General features: G+C 36.3%; 2 long non-coding RNA genes across 2 annotated transcripts; both read left to right on the top strand.

The window, feature by feature from the left end:
* The first annotated feature begins 7,647 nt into the window (after nt 1-7,647).
* On the top strand, nt 7,648-8,524 carry LOC125241391. Its single transcript, XR_007178738.1, has 2 exons — nt 7,648-8,258; nt 8,351-8,524. It is a non-coding gene; the product is annotated as an uncharacterized LOC125241391 (long non-coding RNA).
* Nucleotides 8,525-8,871: 347 nt separating this feature from the next.
* LOC125242312 lies at nt 8,872-11,602 on the top strand. The gene is made up of 2 exons (XR_007178845.1): nt 8,872-11,336; nt 11,429-11,602. It is a non-coding gene; the product is annotated as an uncharacterized LOC125242312 (long non-coding RNA).
* Nucleotides 11,603-14,716: the final 3,114 nt, after the last annotated feature.

The raw sequence follows: 14,716 nt of genomic DNA, 5'->3' as shown, positions 1-14,716 counted from the left end.
AATTTCGGTTAGGTTAGGTTAGAACTGCAACATTAATATAGTAGTATTACCTATGATAAGAATTCTGCGTAGTAAATTTCCACTAAACCATGTTATGCAGAAATAATTTATGCATAAAAACCATTCGGCGAATAACCTTTATGCATGAAATATATTCGGACAAACAAAAATATGCCTAGACAAATTATGCGTAACTATACTATGCCATAACAGATTATGCGAAAGGTGAATTATGCCAATATAGATTAAGCCAAAAAGAATTCTCGATTGTAAAATTATGCCAAAACAAGGGGAACCATTCTGTCCACAATGTTGATGGCGAGAATTTGTTGCACAATTCTTCAAAGTATGCCAACAACGCGGTTTCAGAGAAAGTTGAAACATTTTTTTGCAATTTCCAAGTCAAAACAATCAACATTTTTGGTACGCTTTATCTGACTTTTCAGGTAACAAATTGTCAGTCACTTTGAGCGCCATAGCCTTGATTTGTTCGGAAGTACATTGTTCACCAGAATCATTCATAATTACTTAAGTTTTTGCACAATAACGTCGAATTAAAACAAACTACACAACACCGAAATAGTTCAAATAGTTTCGTCAAAAGTTTACAAATGTCAAACATACCATACGAAAAATGTGGTTGCGTTCAAGAATATTTAAATGTCGAATGTAAAATTATTGGATAAACTTATGTTTGTTTTGCAATATCTAATATGTAAAACGCATTTCAATTTATTTTTTCATCTTGATTTAAATTATGAACCTAAATATTATATTATTTATTAAAAGTTACTTATTACTGCAAATGAAAACATACCTGATAAATGGAAGTTGTGCTTTAAAAAAAAATTAACAGAACTCCATATTCATATGATTACTGCTAGCAGTAATCATATGAACCTACAGACAAATAGACTTTCTTATCGTTACTCAAATGAACTTAATTTGGATACCGCTGACAATAATCTAATTGACAGATTTAAGTGCTGGAGTAGAAAAAAACTATTAAATGATTGATAATGGTTACATGTTACTACAAAGAACTATGTTCTTATGATTTAGTGGATAACTAAAACTTAATTAAAGCAACTCTGAACTCTTCTCAACTCTTAAACTACGTTTTGTTTTTTACTTTTTTCAAAACAATTGTATTTATAGGTTGACGCATAGGTAATTATCTCTTTTTTTAGTTCCTTAGAAGGCTACTAAAATAGGAGCTTCCGATGGAACACGTAAGATCTTCATTAGTTATTTACTTTGTTTATTCGGTGAATATTCGGCAATGCAACCGAATTATTCGACCGAATACGAACATTGAAAAACTTGCCAAACATGCCGAATACCGAATATTTTAGCAAAGGTAATTTGTTAATTAGTAATATCGTGGTTGTGGTATATGCATATTCATCCTCATGACATTTTTTGTGTCCTCCCGCCTTTTGTAATGTTTATCTAAACATATTGACCTCAACTAAACCTTCATAAGCTTATCTGGATAAAAGCTTCAAATAAAATGCCTTTGCATTTTCAGTATGAGCAACGAGAACATACCCACACGTGAAGGCTAGTGTTATAAATTTTAAAGGAAATCTCTAAGGAGTTTGCGGAAAATATTAAAGCCGGGAAAAGCTAGGTTCGCAGGTAACGTATTGTTCTCAGCGCTGCGGGAATAGGAATCGGATTCCGTGCAATTTTTAACTGAATTTCGGTGCAGTAGGTTATACGTTGCGTTGGAATAAATGGAGCCGATAATAGAGTAGGCATTACGTTTTTCTGTTTGGTAATGCTTGGCTTGAGTTACGTTTAAACGGACGTCTGAAGTGTCCGGGTCATATTTACTTGTAAAAATAATACTTTCAAATGTTGGATTATGTTATCAATTCGTCTGTATATTTTTTAATGTTTGTTATTCGATATCTCCGTCATTTCTGAACCAATTTTGAAATCTGGATGATTCTGAAGTACTTACAGATGAGAATGATTATCAGAACGGAACTCTAACCAGGGGCGGCTCACTCTTCATCAGCAGTTCCACTGCACCAAATGTCACTGTTCTGGACGTAAGTGCATGCTGTTCTTATAAAAATACCAAAGTCACTATAAGTGTGCCGTTCAGATTTGAGGAGTTCCGTTCTGACCATCATCAGCAGTTCCACTGTACCAAATGTCACTGTTCTGGACGTAAGTGCATGCTGTTCTTATAAAAATACCAAAGTCACTATAAGTGTGCCGTTCAGATTTGAGGAGTTCCATTCTGACCATCATCAGGAGTTCCACTGCACCAAATGTCACTGTTCCGTACGTAAATGCACGCTGTTCCTTTAAAAACACAAAAATCACCATATGTATGCCTTTCAGATTTGAGGAGTTTCCTCGATTTCTCCAGGATCCCATCATCAAAACTGGGTTCTGAGAAAAATGGGACCAATCTGTATGCATATACATTCAATAAAAAAAAAAAATATTTCAAAATCGGTCCAGTAACGACGGAGATATCGAGGAACAAACATTAAAAAAAATAAAAAAAATACAGACGAATTGAAAACCCCTTCCTTTGAGATTTGGAAGGCGGTTAAAAATGATCTCTCTTCGATATTTTTTTTTCTGGGCAGCCGATTTTGACGTGCGTTACGTATATTGTGTATGTAGTAAGTACAATTATTAAAAAAAAAAAATTTTTTTTTTTAATTATTATCACGCCAGCGACACCTCCATATTTTTCATCAAAATAAGCCTCTTTAATAAGCTACCAAATGAATATAAATATATAATACTTAATTTGATGTGTGGTAGAACATGGTGTTTTTTTAATTGAATACATCACAATACATTTACTCCCATACACGATCATTAAACCAAAGCAGCAGCAGAAACGGATATATGTGAGTGTGCACAGGAAAACGTCCCACTTTGTCGATTGCTATAAAGCCGCTTTGTCAGTTTATTCATATAAAGATACAAGTAAATCTCGTCTTAATGGTAACCGACAAAGGGACGTTTTCCTGTGCACACTCACATATGTAAATAATAACCATTTCACAGCAAATGTTGGGCACATCAAAATAATCCTGCGAATACAGGTTGCGCTCGTTCACAATCTTTAACCAAATAGCTCGCAAAAGCCCGCGAATAACACGTAAGCACGATTGCATGCATTTCAGTGCAGTTGCCTTGCAAGTAATTACAGTAGCGGGTAAGTGCTCCGTGAATGAAGCTGATACTAGCGCGAGAGCCAGTTGAGAAAATAGCTACCTTAATTGGTACAGCCCGTCAACGCCTTGAAGCTGACGCAGATCCGCCGCCACACTGTCTTTCTAGAGATACCTGCCGGCGTAGCCGAATGGCAATAGTCGACGCCAGACGCCGACAGAAATGCAGTCTGGCTCTGTCGCGCCAATACGCAAGAGCGATAGAGATAGATAGCTACGAATCAGATATAAATCGTGAGCGTTTGTGTATTTGGCTACGTACCCAGGGCCGACGCGACGGGTGGCTGCGCAGGAGCGGGACATGGTCGGGCGATCTCTCATTTCGAAGGCCAAGATTCAGTTTGGATCACTGATCCAAAAAAGTTAGTTTATTAACAGCATGCCAGCCTGGTCGAAGTGACAATCGTTGACGCTACTTGGCGAATGAAAAGCAATAGGCTCTGTCGCGCCATGGAGCGTAAGCGTTGGTGACCTTGGCTAGGTACCCCAGATCTGCGTGGCTCATTCTTGCGCACGAGTTCACATTTGATGTCCCGCAAATGTAGTATAAGGTGGCTAAGGTCTGACGTTACAGCAGAATATATCTTACTAGATTTTGGTGTAGGAATCGCTTTAAATATATAAACCTCAAAAAATAAACTTATATTGATCGGGATATAGACCGTGATTAGTGATTACCTTTTTTATTTTTGTTGAGAAAATGTAATCACGGTCTTTATCCCGGTCAATTATAAGTCTAATGAAAATAACCGTGAATCTTTCAAAACTTTCCTTAAAAAATGGTTTCTGATGTGCATCTAAAGACATATTTTCAATGAAGTCTCCACTGAAGACTTATCATTCTTATCATAGAGTTATCTTTCGCCATTTTTTGTGTCGCTATTTTTTTTTGTAGTGGTGTGACAGAGCTAGTCTGCGTTTCGATATCCTCGTAGCTTCAATCAATGGATGATATCACTTCATGAAATTGATTTCCCTCTCTCTCTTTCTCTCCCTCTGCACACTGATAATTATAATAGCAGATATTATAGCAATGAAGATTCAGCTGCGGTCTCTCAGCGTAACAAATGCGTAGTTGAGCTACACCAAAGTTGCACTCTGCATTCTCGCGGCGATTGAGTGCTTCCTTTATGCGCCATGCTCTTAAATGCGGGGCGAGGCGTGTCGACGTCGATTCTCTTAAGTTGGCTTTTTAACTATGTGCTTTCCGTTTAACTAAGAGTATTATGGATACCTGAAACAGTTTTTTCTCAAGTTCGTCGAGTTGTAAGTTCATTGTTAAAACTATACGTCCAGCCATAATCATACTTCATGAATCATTTTCGAACAAAGAGGACATGAATATAATAGTTTAGTAACTCTAGTAAGGCAAGTAGTGAGTTTTATACTTGAATCCATATAAATGTAAATTTATTTTTTGATATTTTAAAGACAACGTAAGAGGAGCTATCAACGAAAATATTTCTTTGTTGTTTCTTACAAAACAGCATAATCTAACAGGGTCGTAAAAATTAACTTAATAATTAAATTACCCTCAAAATCAAGTTAAATTAGTTTTTCTACTCGTCGACTGTAATCTGTTAATTAGGACACCACAGACTAAACTATAAGTGCTAACTTTTCAGTGTTGGATACTCTATGGCAGTTCCGACTCAACTATAATAATATATGTAATCTCATTATATAATAGTTGACTTTAAGTTAACTGTAATAATTTCAAAAATAGAACATCATACAATTTCTATACTAATTTGCGATACCTGGCAAATTTGTCGGCATCTGAAACACATTCTTTTTTATCTGTCGCGTTATCGGCCAATCAGAGACGGTTATTACAATCAATTGGTTGCTAGGTAATTCGATGTTGATACAACGGTGAACGACGCTATTAACATTAATTTTAACATGCATGAATGATGATATTTCCGTCCATTGATGATGAAGATGATGACTCGTAGAAAAAGTATTGTATACAATAGTGATATAATTAAGCTTTTCACTCTCGTACCGTACTATTAGGCCACTCAGCAAAGCTTCGTGGCCTAAACATGGTACTCGACTGAAAAGCTTTGTATTATATCACGATTGTATAAAATACTATTAACTTTGACTTTTCTCATTTTCCTTAACGATAGTTTGATGAACTTCTGACTCTGTCGAAATTTTGTTTTAACCAGTACAAAATTACGCTGCGGCAATCATCATTATGCATTCACAATTAAATTGCATATTGTGCTCGTGGTGATAAAACACAAGCAAATAAATATGACTTTTAAATGAACGAGTGAAGCTAATTATGAAATGTTGAAACAGCTTTGACCGGAATATTTACAAATCTGCTGCCGTAGCCGAATGGCATTTCTGCGACGCGAAACGAAAAAAAAAAGCCGCGAAAGGTAGTCTGGCTCTGTCGAGCCAATATGCAAGAGGGATATAGATAGATACCTACGAGCGTTTCGTTTCGTGAGCGTTTGTGCCATTGAGCTACATACACTGTTAAGTATAAAGCTTTTGACACTTTAATGAACCAAGTAGGTATATGTAGTTACTAAACCGTTATTACTACCTACTATATTTACGATAAATAATAATTCTACCTCTGATCTGGGCTGTCACCTAACTGTAGATTACTCTCTCAACTTTTGACAGGTGCTTTTTGTCTTATCAAATGCTACAGTCATGACTGACACATGACACATGACGTGTAAAACGTCAGCGGGAGTTAACACGATACGTCAGTTTTCTCATGCCGAATAAGGGTCCAATATGGTGTGTGTATATTTTATTGCAGAAACTACACACGCGCCGTAAACTGTCAATTCAATGTAGCGACCTTTACACGCTCTATTACCGCTTCTTTGAGAGAGGTCGAACACAGATAAAAACGTCTCGCTCAAACGAAAAACAACCCACTTGGGAAGGCATGTATTGTATGGATATTATTATTTTTCTGTATTAATCTTACAACAGACATCTATGAATGAAACTGTTTTCTTCAGCTTCGTTCATAATCATAACGTGCCCAGGATGTATGCTTATAGTTGCTATTTTCGAATTCCTGCAAGGTAGGAACATCACGAAATTCAGGTTACATTGAAATGACCAATGCAGAAGCTTTGCTTTTACCATATTCTAGTAAATGATGATAAAACGTAATCCCATTTTTGGAGCTGCAGATATAGAAACACAATTAGTCATTCCATGAAATAGTCTACCGTTGTTCCATACGAAGGAGAATTTTCTGCAAATTGACTCTTCTAAGATAATCTTTTTCTAAGGCAAGGTGCAGAATTTATGTACAGAAAAATGATTGCCTATGCTTGCTTTCCCCACCGTTCGAATATATGTACATAAGTAACTAGAATTATTCTAAGTGTAATTATTTCCTTTATTAAGTTTTATTTCATGAGTATCTATCGCGGCAACCGAAGACAATATTATAACCAGAATCATTCAAGGAGGTGTCACTAGGTCTAGTAAAATAATCAAACTGTTTCAACCAACGGCAAAGAATTACTATGGACGAAGAACAAAAAGATATTTGATTCCTAAAATTTATAATGATTACCCACTTTTACTCGAATCACCAAAACTCGGTATAGGCAGCTTGAAAACCAAATTTAAGCGGCTGTTACTGTTCATAAAAAAGTTTCTGTTATCGTAGACTGACAATTGCTATATACCTACTTCAATGTTGTTATCTTAATCTTAGTGTAAAGTACCTAATCTAATGTAGTTTAAAATTTAATTGAGCGCTACGCCAACAAACTGTCTCACAGTTTGGCGAAAATTTAATTTAAGGTACTATGTAACTGTGTTTTTTTTCTTTAAATAAATTAAAAAAAAAATTAAAAAAAATATAGCTGATACAGCAGCATACACATGATTTCCGCGAGAGTATGTCGCCGCGAGATAGACTAACTATCCTTATGTCATTAATACAGTTAGAAGAAGACGTGTGATCTATCTCGCTGCGATATACTCAAACCAAACAATAAACAGTAGTAGGTACCATACCTTAACTTTATCTAAAATATTATTAAATTTCCGTAAATAATAGACACCAAGCACGTGGTAACGTGTTGCGTTCGTGTCAGAGAGTTTTTGAGACACAAAATATGATATTTCATTATTTACCAGCCGATCATCCACCCCTAGAAAATATTGCCATTTATAAAACTAAAAAAACACTCTTTTGCACGATCTGCATTCGTGCCCCCACAACTAATTGAAACATTGTTATCCAGCAGCGCAAAATAGAAAATACCTACACGTCAAGCCTTCTGTAGTAGATAAGTTTCCAAAGTTCCACGCATAGTGCCTCCTGAAGGCAAATCTCCGGCCCCTGAGCGACGATCCATCTCAATAATTGGCCGCCGTCACTCGGGCCGATTTATTCTGAACCAGTTTGTTGGATTTGCTGCCTTATCCTTGTAACAATATTTTTTCAAACCTCGTAGGTATATTTTTATTTAGCTGATATTATACTCAAGTAACTATTGGTTTCGTACAGGCAGAGCCATCTATCGGCAGGATTGTATTGATAACCCAGTTTGCTGTTAGCTAGAATGACAAAAGATGGCGTGTCGATCGTCGTTAATTTATTTCCTTCCAAAATCCCTTTTGAATTTTCATTTATTAAAAATAAAACTCAATTTATTATTGTATTGTTAGTTTTCGTTCCTTTTTGGAAATATTTTATTACCCTCTTTAAGACAGAAGTTAAAGTTGTTGTCTATAGGCGAATGCATCTCGTCACGTATCTGTGGGCCGAGCTGTCAGCCGACACTTTGCATATTGGAAAGGATGTAGACGGGTGGTTTTCAAATTCTTCAGGGCCAATGCGCCACATTCTAATTTTTAAATCGCGAATTAATCGCATAATCGTAAGTATTTTCTTCCATATTCGAATGCAGTTTGTTGTGTTACGTTCAGTGCTAATTCTTGTGTCCATTATTTTCAGATGATTTTATTTTTATAAAATTACTGAGGACCCCTTCCATTGACATGATTGCACGGAACCACAAGCCGGCTTCTTTTCTGGAATGGGTACGTTTCACATTCGTTCGAGTAATATTTTAACCCTCGCTAAGGGTTGGTGGAAGCCTCAGGGTCATTGTTTTTTTTTAAACCTATTTCAGGTCCTCAGATTTGGAGGTTAACGTTCGAAGACAGAGCAGAGCTGATGCTTCCCGAGCCTGGACCGGTGGACAGGAGGCTGTGACGATCGGTATGGAAGAGCTCCCATTCCGTGGCTGCAGCGGCCACCTCTCCTCAACTCGGTTAGACGTCCCCAAGGTCAGAGCGTTCCTCGTTTTTTTTAAAGGCGCCCAACATAAATAAATTTTTTAATTAATTAATAATTTACCTTTTACCCGGTCTTCCAGTACCAGAACTACTGACTCACCCCTATGCTCTAAATTTTAGGTATTTGTTTTTTTTTTAAGTAAATAGACTGAGCTAGCGATATAATTTATAATAAGGGTAGTTTCATTGCCTACCAGTTAGGCGTTACTAAGTAGTGTATTATTACGTTCGAAATTGTTTTCAGAAAGAAAGTTAATTAAAAAGTTATTTTCTATAAAAATACTTAGTTTACTTTATTTACCCTTAGGTAATCCCCAAAATTGTAACAGTGGCGCCCAACGTGGGGCTTTAGAGAGTTCAGACTGGAAGACCGTTAGTTGCTTACCTATTTAATAATTTTCTTAAACATAGTATTAGAGATTATTTACATACCTACCTAAGATTGTTGGCAAAATCAATGTTAAACATTACTTTAAATAACAAATTCCTTACTAAAAATAAAGGAAAGGTTTCCGTATTTACTTTCGTTCCGTACTTTCTTTGTGTGTTAAATGTATAGTACCATATAGATAATTATTACCTCTTGTTAGTTGGTGGGTACCAAATCTGGTTATTTTTATTCATTGCCAACAGTACTATATATACCTACAAAACCATTTTGTCTCTTTATTTTAGTGAAAAGCAAGAAGTTATGCTTGTATTTAATTCTAAATAGTACCACACGCTTGGTACCTACTGCATTTTGTAATTCGTAAATGAGGATTTTTTTTTTACATTTTGATGTGAAAGGTGTGATTAGCAAATTAAATTTATTTTACATTGTATTTAACTAGACTACATACTCTTTTTCTAGAAGGTGATTAATTTTAATTGTTCATAGTTCTTACCTAATGATAATAGTTGAAGTAATTTAAAGTACCTACAGCCAGTCGTAAGAATTGGTGTCTTGTTTTCTAAATTACCTATTTTATTCTTCCTACCTTAACGATATTGAAGTTTGATGTTGTAAATTTAGTACAAATATTTATGTAGGTATTTTAATTGAGTTTTACTACAGAAAGTTAAACATGTAAAGAGCATACAGGGTGATTCTAAAAAATGTTAAAAATAATAATTTAACCTAACTTTTATATTTAAATAATTGGGTGATCGTTTGGACCTTTTATTGTTTAAATTAGTCCAGCGTGCACATTTAATATTATTCGTGGGTTTCCTTTGTGGTTGAGAATACTTTAGAATAAATATTTTGTTGTGAAAGTGATCGTGATCTAAGTTGTTTACGAGGCGTTATCTTTATTACCTACTTTCCGGTGGGTTAGATTTAACACAAGTTTTTCCATATTGTTGTTACGTTAAGGAGTAGGTATTCATTTATTAGCAGTTATCGGTGATAGGTAGTTTTTTTGTTTTGATGTATAGTAGGCGTTTTTTTATGTGTTTGAAGTGGGAGTTAAGTACATTGTGTCCGGATGGTACTAATACGTCCGTACACAAGTATTACCTTTTCGATGTTTGGTGGTGAGTGGACGATTTAAAAGTTCTCTTCACGTAGTTTTCTGGGTGCTGGCGTTTTAAACCAGCATTTCAGCTTCACTGGCTGGTCGGATTCTTGCGGATTTAAACGGAGAATTCTTAATAGCAGTGTTGTACCCTTGTTGATGCTTTGCGATATGACTTAAATCATATGCGTGAACGTTGGCGTTCTTTTGTGTTGTCGGACCGACAGACTTGCGTCGCCTGAGACGCGGTCTGTACAGTCAACCCTTGTACTTATGTCTAATGTTGTGTCGAAACGTTCCGTCTTGTGTCGTACATAGACGCAGCCGGTATATACGCTTCGTTGTTCTGGTGTTATTGTCTGTTCTTTGTATTCTTAGCTGTCACCGATATTTGTTAGGGAAATTTCATTTAGCTATAAGCCGTCTTCCGTTATATCGCTTGGACGTACAGCCCGCTGTCTGGTATAGCTCGCTGTGCCGCCAAGAAATATAGACGATGCGACGTAATGTAGTAATTTACCTAAAAAAAAAAAGGGGCTATTCTTATCTGGTTTAGTGCGTGGGTTCGATTTGGATGGTTTTTTTGTTATCGATTATAGATTTCGAGTTGTAGCTGTTATATTACCCATATTTCCTGTAGTTTGGAGCTGGGGACCAGCTCAAAATTTTGCCTGCGTCAAAATTTTCTCTGGGGAGGGGAGTACTGTAACAATATTTTTTCAAACCTCGTAGGTATATTTTTATTTAGCTGATATTATACTCAAGTAACTATTGGTTTCGTACAGGCAGAGCCATCTATCGGCAGGATTGTATTGATAACCCAGTTTGCTGTTAGCTAGAATGACAAAAGATGGCGTGTCGATCGTCGTTAATTTATTTCCTTCCAAAATCCCTTTTGAATTTTCATTTATTAAAAATAAAACTCAATTTATTATTGTATTGTTAGTTTTCGTTCCTTTTTGGAAATATTTTATTACCCTCTTTAAGACAGAAGTTAAAGTTGTTGTCTATAGGCGAATGCATCTCGTCACGTATCTGTGGGCCGAGCTGTCAGCCGACACTTTGCATATTGGAAAGGATGTAGACGGGTGGTTTTCAAATTCTTCAGGGCCAATGCGCCACATTCTAATTTTTAAATCGCGAATTAATCGCATAATCGTAAGTATTTTCTTCCATATTCGAATGCAGTTTGTTGTGTTACGTTCAGTGCTAATTCTTGTGTCCATTATTTTCAGATGATTTTATTTTTATAAAATTACTGAGGACCCCTTCCATTGACATGATTGCACGGAACCACAAGCCGGCTTCTTTTCTGGAATGGGTACGTTTCACATTCGTTCGAGTAATATTTTAACCCTCGCTAAGGGTTGGTGGAAGCCTCAGGGTCATTGTTTTTTTTTAAACCTATTTCAGGTCCTCAGATTTGGAGGTTAACGTTCGAAGACAGAGCAGAGCTGATGCTTCCCGAGCCTGGACCGGTGGACAGGAGGCTGTGACGATCGGTATGGAAGAGCTCCCATTCCGTGGCTGCAGCGGCCACCTCTCCTCAACTCGGTTAGACGTCCCCAAGGTCAGAGCGTTCCTCGTTTTTTTTAAAGGCGCCCAACATAAATAAATTTTTTAATTAATTAATAATTTACCTTTTACCCGGTCTTCCAGTACCAGAACTACTGACTCACCCCTATGCTCTAAATTTTAGGTATTTGTTTTTTTTTTAAGTAAATAGACTGAGCTAGCGATATAATTTATAATAAGGGTAGTTTCATTGCCTACCAGTTAGGCGTTACTAAGTAGTGTATTATTACGTTCGAAATTGTTTTCAGAAAGAAAGTTAATTAAAAAGTTATTTTCTATAAAAATACTTAGTTTACTTTATTTACCCTTAGGTAATCCCCAAAATTGTAACATCCTTTTAATGGCTTGTGTTACGTAGACAATGGTCCAGGGATAAGAAATGAGCAGTTATATTGCAGTAAGCATAACGTCGCTGTGCGTGCAAATTTCGCTATGTGTTTTTAACCTACTTTACAGGAGACACAAAAAACTGTTTATTTCGGCAATTATTTAACATAAATAAATCAATATTTTTATGGCATAAGTATTTTCACTTTTGCATACATTAAGAAATTACTTGAAATTACAATGAATGGAGGTTATTTCAGTTACAAAGTTGCTCAATGTGGTATTATGTAAACATTTACGTATTGAATAAGTTTTCATTATGCATGTTTAACTTGAAAAAACCGAATAATGCTAGTCTGGTTCGAACACCGAAGGTTACGTGTACATTTTACTATTTTTTTCTCACAACTATATATTAATAATCATGTAATGATGTATGGTGTAATACGATTTATTTTCCAAATTTTATAGTTTAGGTCAACCGGAAGTACCCTATTAATTTTGACTTCCTTGAGAGTGTAGATTTTTTTCAACTCAATTAACCTATGTTGTATTTACTTAGAAATAAGGTTTTTTTTACAGCTTCAAAGAACGGTACAGTACACTTGAGTATAGGGTTTTTCCGAAATAAAGAATATTGACAAATAGATAAACGGATAGACAAGAAAGTACATAATTGTATAAGGGTTCCATTTTTCCCTTTTGATCCAAAAGATAAAAAATCTTTGTCATTCAAAACTTTATGTGATTTCTCAATTCAGCTTTTTTTCAGTTATTAAACATTTCATTTTCATTAATTTATTGTAAAATGTTTCCAGAAAGGATAGGTAGATCTTATCACACAAAATTTCATACAAAACGATGTCTTGCCACTTCAAGGCAATGATAAATCACTTGCTATTTTTTTGAGTTACTTAGCATAAATTTATCTTATTTCGATAGTTTGTAATATACGTTTACACACACTGAACCCTACACGAAATTTGTCAGTATACTAAACACTATAAATTTCTGACAGTTAATCTTAAAAATCAATTTGAAATGATTTATTTTTAACTAATATTAAAAAATAACTATTCGGTCAGAGTTAGTACTTTCAGACATAGTCTCAATAAAAAGGGAAACTACACTCTGTCTCATTTATAGAGGTTATACTTGACGACAAACCCAGCTACCATACACCATTTAAACAAGTTTTAAGAGATTTTTATAAGAAAAGGCTGCTATGTGACGCAAAACACACGATCTGGAAACATTCACGATTTCTACAAATAGTACTAAATTATCGCTATGTATGAGATTGTACAAATCGGGCACAAACATCTAACACATCTTATTATACAATATTTCCAAAAATATAGCTATGTGTCATAATTCACATAGCAGGCGCAATTCCAAAACTGCTGTTATAAGAAGATAATGTAGTTATGTGATTTATTGCAGTTAGCGATTATAGGAAGAACATTCAATGTATGGGCGTCACATACCTACTTTTGATAAAACCTGTAATACTGAAATGAGCTCGACGCTGTTTTTGGAGCATATGTATCTAGAAATAAGGTTTAAAATGGCAGTGAAAACGAAAAATCGTTAAAAATCACATAGCGAATTTTGCACGCGCAGCGACGATAAACAGATTGATCTAGTAGTAGTAAATGGGCAATTTTTTTAAAAGTTGTCCACTCAACTTTTTTTGTGGCATGGGTATTTTCTTCGCAATTTATACTCAGAATCGCGAGGTCTTTCGATCCTGATAAGAGAAAAAAAATGTCCCAAGATTTCCATACATTTTTCAAACCTTCCATTCCGTTACCGCCGTACAAAATGTATAAAAAATGGTAACGGAATGGGAAAAAAAACCTTGGCACACTTTTTTTCTCCTATTAGGATTTAAAGAGTTCGCGATTCTGAGTGGAAACCACATAAAAATTTCCAAATCCAAAAAAAAGTGGGGTGGACAACTTTAAAAAAAATGACCAAAATGCTGAAAAATTACATCTAGCAAAATTGTAAATAATAACCATAGTTTAACTTTATTAAATAAATTGAATATGATTATACATTAGTACAGATAGTGGACAAAAAAACTTAAACTATAACTTATATAAAAATAAATAAACCTAAAAACTACCCTCCAGGCCCTGGCCCCTCGGCAGGGTGCCCATCACGCAAGCAGCATTCCCGCGCTGTATTGCAATAGCAATTCTTTGCGCGAGAAAGCTGCCGGCGCGAGGGTCACCTGTTGCCTCCCTTAACCGTTTCCCCAAATCCCTTACAAACCCACGCGCTCCCTTACCCCACGGTCCGAGTGTCTCGACGCCAAACGCTACGAACTCGTAGTTGGCGCCGAGACAGCTGTATTTGTTGACCTTAAACCGCTCCCGGGCGTCAGCTGCCGCCCCACCCTTTTTGCTGGTCACTTGGATGTAGGACGCAGCCAACGTGTCGGCGCAGGTAGCGTCCCACACCAGCGCGCGGCCCTTTCGCCAAGGGATTAACGACATCCCGTCCGGGCGCTTGCCATCGTCCCGTACGATCTGGGGCTCCAGAGCTGCGGGGACGTTGGCGCTGACGAGAGCCCTTCTGAGGATGTCGTTGAGGGCGGCATGGCGAGAAAGGCGGCCCGCGCCCGAGGAGCAGGAGAGGCCGTGGTGGCCCAGCCGGTCTACTGAGATGTAAATAATAGGTATTTTGTTGGCCTATAAATAATGAGCGTTTAGTTAAGAGTCTTGTAGTTTTTTTATTATCATCTTGCCCATTTTGTCATAATCGCCCATTATTTTCCTATGCGCCGACTAA

This window comes from Leguminivora glycinivorella, chromosome 2 (assembly GCF_023078275.1).
Source record: "Leguminivora glycinivorella isolate SPB_JAAS2020 chromosome 2, LegGlyc_1.1, whole genome shotgun sequence".
Classification (NCBI taxonomy): Eukaryota; Metazoa; Arthropoda; class Insecta; order Lepidoptera; family Tortricidae; genus Leguminivora; species Leguminivora glycinivorella.
The sequence above is the reverse complement of the archived record's forward strand: the minus strand, read 5'-3'. Positions and strand labels throughout refer to the sequence as shown.